Genomic DNA, 7,195 nt, shown 5'->3' with positions numbered 1-7,195 from the left:
GAGCGCAGGGCCTGGCACCTGGGGCCTTTGTCTCAGCTCCGCCACTTCCTAGCCGTGCAACTCACTTTACCTCTGGGTTTCCTCCAGTGGGGACAAGGCAGTGTCTCCCTCATAGAGGCACACGGGCTAATGAAAGTAAAGGTGCCTTGAACTTGGGCCTGGCACATAGGAAGTGTTGTATAAGTGACAGCCACTATTGTTGTTGTTGTTGTAGTTATATATGTGCATGGGAAAAAGGTTCCTCGGTTTTTCCATTTGTGAGACAAAAACAGTAGGAGGTATAGGGCTCCAAAAATCACCCCTCTCCTAAGACTGCTCTTAGCAAGACACTCGCCCCACTTAAAAACATGAAACAGTTTTATTCGGATAAAATTCATAAACCACACAATTCACCCATTTAAAGCATTCGATTCAATATGTTTTAGCGCCATCATCACCACAATCTAAGTTTAGAACATATTCATCCCTTTCTGAAAGAAGTCCCGTACCCATTAGCAGTCACTCCCAATTTCCCTCCTACCCCCAATCCTGCCCAGCCCTAGGCAACCGCTAATCTATTTTCTGTCTCCACAGATTTGCCTATTCAGGAAATTTCATAAAAATGGAACCATAAGGTATGTGGTCTTTTGTGTCTGGCTTCTTTCACTTAGCCTGATGTTCTCCAGGTTCACCCATGTTGGAGCGTGTATCAGAGCTTCATTCCTTTTCGTTGCCAACCTCCACCCACCCGCTTCGATCGGTTTAGATATATCCAGAAAGGGTTCAGTGCTCGCCCCGGTCACAGCAAGTTCGCACTTGTGGAGGAAGAGACCAACTTAGGTTACTCCTTATGTCTTAAATTTTCTTTTGCCCTCATTACTTTTTCTTTGTATTTTAAAGAGGTAATATTTGAAATCAAAAGAGAATAGCCCTGGCTGGTTTGGCTTAGTGGTTAGAGCGTTCGCTTGTGGTCTGGAGGGTCTCGGGTTTGATTCCTGGTCAAGGGCATGTACCATGGTTGTAGGTTTGATCCCCAGACCTGGTCAGGGTGTGTGGGGGAGGCAATCAATTAATTTGTCTCTCTCGCATTGATGTTTCTCTCTCTTTCTCTCCTCCTCCTCCCTCTCTTCCACTCTCTCTAGAAACCAATGGAAAAAACTATCATCGGGCGAGGATTAAAAGAGAGCGAGTGAGAGAGAGAGAGAGAGAGAATAAATAAATTATAATGTAAGTTATAAAGCATAATAATGAATAAGAGTGAACTCACCACTTACCTAAATTCCCCTCTCCAGAGAAGTAACTGTTGGGAGAGGAGGAAGTTGTGTCCTTATCAAGCTTCCCAGCTTCCCTCTGAAGCAACTTCCAATTTTTAATAGTTATATATTATTCATAGTATTTCCATTTTGTTCTGTGACTATAATTAAATATTTTGTGCTTTTTAGACTCCAACCAGACGGAGGTTGAGTCTGAAAACTGAAAAGCAGAAACAAAGCAAAACAGACAGCATCATGATTCCATAAATATTACTCACAGGAGAACTGGCCCCAGGGAAGGAAATGTGGACCTGGCCAGTGACACGTTCCCAATCCGAAAAGGCTCAGAGTCAGGAGTTTTAGATGCAGAAGAATGAAAGGGTCTTTTTCAGGCCAACTAGTCATTTTACAGGCAGGAGACTGAGAGCCGGGGAAGGAAAGGGATTCTGCTTCAAGTTACAAGGTCAGTCCCCTGCAATGTTCTAGTCACCTCCTGGAATTTGATAAATAAATTGTGTTAGCCACAAAGTTCCGTTTTATTTTATTAAAAATATTTAATTGATTTTAGAGAGAAAGAAAAGGAGAAGGAAAAACATTGAGTTGTTGTTCCACTTATTTATGCATTCCTCAGTTGCTTTTTATTTTTAACTTTTTAAAAAATAGATATTTTTATTGATTTCAGAGAGGAAGGGTGGGGGATAGAGACATAGAAACATCAATGATGAGAGAGATTCATTGATTGGCTGCCTCTTGCACGCTCCACATTGGGGATTGAGCCCCCAAACCCGGCATGTGCCCTGACTATGAATTGAACCCACAACCTTGGGGTATCAGGCCGGGGGGATCTAACCAACTGAGCCACCTGACCGGGGCACAGAGTTCCATTTTAAAGGGAAATTAAATTATGAAGGCTTCACAGTATGAATTCGAGGGCATAAATTAAGACAATAACATTTTAAAAAATATATATATTTTATTGATTCTTTACAGAGAGGAAGAGAGAGGGATAGAGAGTTAGAAACATCGATGTGAGAGAAACATCGATCAGCTGCCTCTTGCACACCTCCTACTGGGGATGTGCCCGCAACCCAGGTACATGCCCTTGACCGGAATCGAACCTGGGACCTTTTAGTCCACAGGCTGATGCTCTATCCACTGAGCCAAACCAGCTAGGGCAAGACAATAACATATTTTAATTACAAAAAATAAAAGCCCTTTGTCTCCAAATATCTATGACTTGGGTTGAGGGGGTGATTTCATTGGCTGCTGAGCCTGGAGAAGGTTGGCTCCGGGAACCTGGGCTAAGCTTTATCTCTCCATCCCACCTGGCAGGGTCCTTGGCTCTGAGAGCCGAGCCGGGCCGGGGTGGGGTGGGGCCTTCTCTGCTCGCAGGTGGGAGACAGGAAGCAACAGGTCTGTGGGGCCCCGGCAGCTATTCTGTGGCACCTTATCTGTCTTCTTGAGTCACCGGGTACAAAGGTATCTGTGCAAAGAGAGGGCACCCAGCCAGCCGTGGAGCTAGCTCCTTGGCAGCGGCTCCCTCGCCCCTGGGCTCCGGAGGAGGTGAGAGGTGGGCTGGGGGAGCCTGCTGCCAGGGACTCCACTCAGAGAAGCCCCCACTCCTGAGAACTGCAGAATGTGAAATGAGCAATAATTAGTGTTTATTAGCACTCCCTGCTCGCCACATGTACTCAGGTTCTTTCACCTGGTGCTGGCAATCAGCCAACCAAGTAGGTGCTACTGTAATCCCCAGAGGAGGAAACTGACTCCTTCAAACGCTTATAACTCGCAGGTGGCAGAGCAGGGTTCAGACCCAGGCGGCGGGGAGGCACCTGCGTCCTTGCTGGGCACCATTGTGCCATTTGGTTTTGGAGCTGGGGCACCAGCCTCAAGCCCACCTCCGCCACGACCGGGCTGTCTGCTCTCTCTGAGCCTCAGTCTCCTCCTCTGGAAAGTGGGGGCAATACTTTCTGCTCTGCAGGTTGGAGGGCTGAATGGTCGGGCCCAGGGCCTGGCCCTCTGGTTTCCGTGCTCATCACGCCCCACCCCTCCGTGTACGGGAAGCTCCAGCCAGGCCGAAGCTGTGCTCTTGCCACCTTCTCTTGGCTGCCCTGGAGTCAGGAATTCCAGGTCAACTCGACAGACCATTTCTCGCTAAAGGAAGTCAGGTTTGCCTCCCAGTTCATACGGCACCTGGCCATAATAGCCCTGACTTCAGGAGTATGGCATGAAGATCCAGGGTCTTTGGAGGCCCGTGGCTGTGGGTTCAAATTCCAGGTCTGTCACTGTTGCTGTGTATCTTTTTACCTCTCTGAGACTCTGCTTCCAAATCCCTGAAATGGGTGTAGTGGTTGCACCCAAAGGGCTGTATGAGGGCTGCTGAGAGAAGTGGCCTCCAGGAAGTGGCAGCTACCATTTTATTACACTGTATATTGCACTCACTGGCATTTAGCACAATGGCTGGTGTATAGCCTTCAATAATACTTAATAAATAAATGGCTGGATTTCACCTGTCTGTACCCCTCATCACCTATGAACTTGTTTTTTGTGTGTTGTTTTTTTTTTTAACCTATGAGCTTCTTAAGGGCAGGGACCATATTTTGTTTATTTCTTTGTCCCTAGTGTTAAGCAGAGTGCCTGCCACAGAGGGGTACTTAATAAGTGTTTATTGTTTGCCCCAATAAGCTAATGGACCTGGACAGCCACCATCCATGGTGCTAAAACCACAGGGTGAAAGGCTGGTGATGGACTTGATGATGATGGAAGGCTGAGCTGACGCCAACTGCATCTGAGTTATTCTAATAGAGTCAACCGGACAATTTCTGGCTTTCTAATAGGAAGTACTCAGTATGAACTGTTTTTCTAATATGGGAAATACTCAGGATGAAATATTTTTGCCTGAAAAAATGGAATCTGAATCAAATCTAGTTCTGAGTACCAGTTTATGTGACATATGGGATAGAGGGGCATGTTCCATGACATCATGAGGATGCATCTGACCAAATATAAAAGGCAGGACAAATGATCTGAGATATATATATATATACACACACACACACACATATATATAATTTTAAAGAGCCCTTTAAGAAAAGCACAAAACACAATTGTCCTCTGTAAATCTGGAATTATGTCAAAATAGAAACAAGCAAAAAAGGGGTCTGTTCATTATCTTGCCTGTGCTGATGGTTTCACCGTGTATGCATATGCCCACGCTTATTAAATTATATACTTTAAATATGTGCTGTCAATTATAACTCAAAAAAGCTGAACAAAAAGAGATGGGGAGACCATTATAGATATAAAAAGGCACAACAGTCCAATGTGGCTCTTGCTTGGGTCCTGATCCAAACAAGCTAATTATAAAAGAGACCTTTTTATTTTTCCAAATACGGCCTAGCCATTGGATGATATTGAGGAGTTACTATGAATTTTATTAGATATTGTTGGTCATGTTTAAGGAATGTATTTCTCAGAGATGCAGATTGAACTATTTACAGGGGAAATGACATGGTATTTGGGATTTGCTTTAAAATATTCTGAAAAAAACAACAAACAAACAAACGAAAAAAGGGGGGCTACACACCTGAAAGAATGTCCAGCCTAACCGGTTTGGCTCAGTGGGTAGAGCATCAGCCTGCGGACTGAAGGGTCCCAGGTTCGATTCCGGTCAAGGGCATGTACCTTGGTTATGGGCACATCCCCAGTAGGGGGTGTGCAGGAGGCAGCTGATCGATGTTTCTCTCTCATCGATGTTTCTAACTCTCTATCTCTCTCCCTTCCTCTCTGTAACAAAAATTAAAAAAAAGGATGTCCAAAATCCAAAACACTGACACACCAAATGCTTAGGGTGTGGTCCAACAGGAGTTCTCATTCATTGTTGGTGGGAATGCAAAACGGTGCAGCCACTCTGGAAGACAGCGGCAATATCTTACAAAAAAGCAAACATGCTCTTCCCATACAACCCAGCGATCCTGCTCCCTGGTATTTACCCAAAGGAGCTGGAAGCCTACACCCACGGAAACCTGTACGTGGATGTTTATAGCAGTTTTATTAATAATTGCCGAATTTTGGAAGCAACCAAGATGTCCTTTAGTAGGTGAATAGATAAATAAATTGTGATGCACTCAGACAATGGAAAATCATGCAGCATTAAAAAGAAATCAGCTATCAAGCCATGAAAAGACATAGAGGAAACTTACGTGCATGCTATTAAGTAAAAGAAGCCAATCGGAAAAGCCTCCAATATGACATTCTGGAAAAGGCCCAACCGGCCACAGTAAGATCAGTGGTTGAGACCTAGCCCGTTTGGCTCAGTGGTTGGAGCATCGGCCTGCAGACTAAAGGGTCCTGGGTTCAATTCTGGTCAAGGACATGTACGTCGGTTGCAGGATTGATTCCCAGGCCCGGGTTAGGGTACGTGCGGGAGGGAACCAATTGATGTGTCTCACTCACATCGATGTTTCTCTCTCTCTGTCTCTCCCCCTCCCTTCCACTCTGTCTAAAAGTCAATGGAAAATATATCCTCAGGTGAGGAGTAACAAAATTAAAAAAAAAAAAAAAATCAGTGGTTGCCAGCAGTTAGGGGAGGGTGGGACGAACAGGTAGCTGGAGCACAGAGCATTTTTAGGGTAGTGAAGCGACTCTGTGTGATACTGTAGTAGTAGTATACATTTGTCCAAACCCGTAGAGCATACAACACCAATGTGTCAATGTAGGTTCATCAAGTCTAACAAACGTACTACTATGATCGGGGATGTTGGTCTTGGGGGGGAGGCTATATATGTATGGGGCCGGGGATATATTGGAAATCTGTGTATCTTCCCCTCAAATTTGCAGTGAACCTAACACTGTTTGTTTTTTTTTCAGTCTTAATTTTTAAAAAATGCAGGGTGAAAAGATGCAACAAGATTTGGTGCAATTACAAAGTTTACAAATTATAAAAGTTACAAAAAATAACTGCTGAAGCTAGATGGTAGATACTCGATGTTTCATTATTCTATACAGGGTATACATTTGACTATTTGCTTTGTGTTTGAAATAGGAGTGTTTTGGGTTTTTTTGCAGACATAACTGGCTGTCAGTTTGGCAGGAGGCAGAAGTTAGCAGAGGTGTCAGGAGCCCCCAGGAGCCGTTAGAATGGACCCTCCTCTCCCCACACTGCCGGGAGCCGATGTGACTGCAGTCCCAGCAAGTCCAGTTTCCCTGGGATTCCTCCCTCTGTAGCTGTGGGGTTGGGCTCCTCTCAGCAGAGCCTGGGGCAGGGCTGCCCCTCCCAGTCTGAGAACCAATTTTACTGCCTTTGGTCCCGAGATGAAAAGGATAGGACTGCCAGAGGGATTAATCATTAGCCCCAGGCTGAGCAGTCACCTGGACACGGGATGTGAAAGCCCTTCGGAGACACGCCTGCAATAAGGGAACCTGGAGTTTGTCACCCCAAGGAAGGACGCCCCGTTAGCACCAGCGGTTGGGACTGTCATCCCCCTGGAGGGCACTGGCAAGGCCTCTCTGGTCAACATTTCCTTTCCCTCTTGATGCCTGAACGTCTACCGTTTGCAGTGGACAGGCCCTCAAAGAGATCTCAGCTTCAAGATTTCGATTTTCCTTGACCCCATTTGAGAAGCTTATGAAAGCAATGAAACTCACCACCTGCACCGAGGGGTGTGCATACAATCTCAGGGCTCCATGGGCACCCCCTCTTCCCCCGGTCCACCCACTGACCAGGTTAACGACCCTGGGTGGAGTGTAACTGCTCCTGAGGTTTTATTCTTTGAAAGAAGCACACCCCAGTGCCCTCTTTAAAATGCAAATGACCCGGGGAGGGTTGAAAAGACTAACCAGTGAGTGTGAACATTTTTCCAAGCTGAGGCCATAGGTAGCCTCAGAGACTTTAAAGGTGGGGGTGGGGTGGGGAAAGGAGGGCCTGGCGGTGGAGAGGCTTCCTGGGGACTCACAATTTGGCT

The sequence above is a fragment of the Myotis yumanensis genome, unplaced genomic scaffold (assembly GCF_028538775.1).
Source record: "Myotis yumanensis isolate MYYU_CA2020_CCGP unplaced genomic scaffold, mMyoYum1.0.hap1 SCAF_18, whole genome shotgun sequence".
Lineage (NCBI taxonomy): Eukaryota > Metazoa > Chordata > Mammalia > Chiroptera > Vespertilionidae > Myotis > Myotis yumanensis.
The sequence above is the reverse complement of the archived record's forward strand: the minus strand, read 5'-3'. Positions refer to the sequence as shown.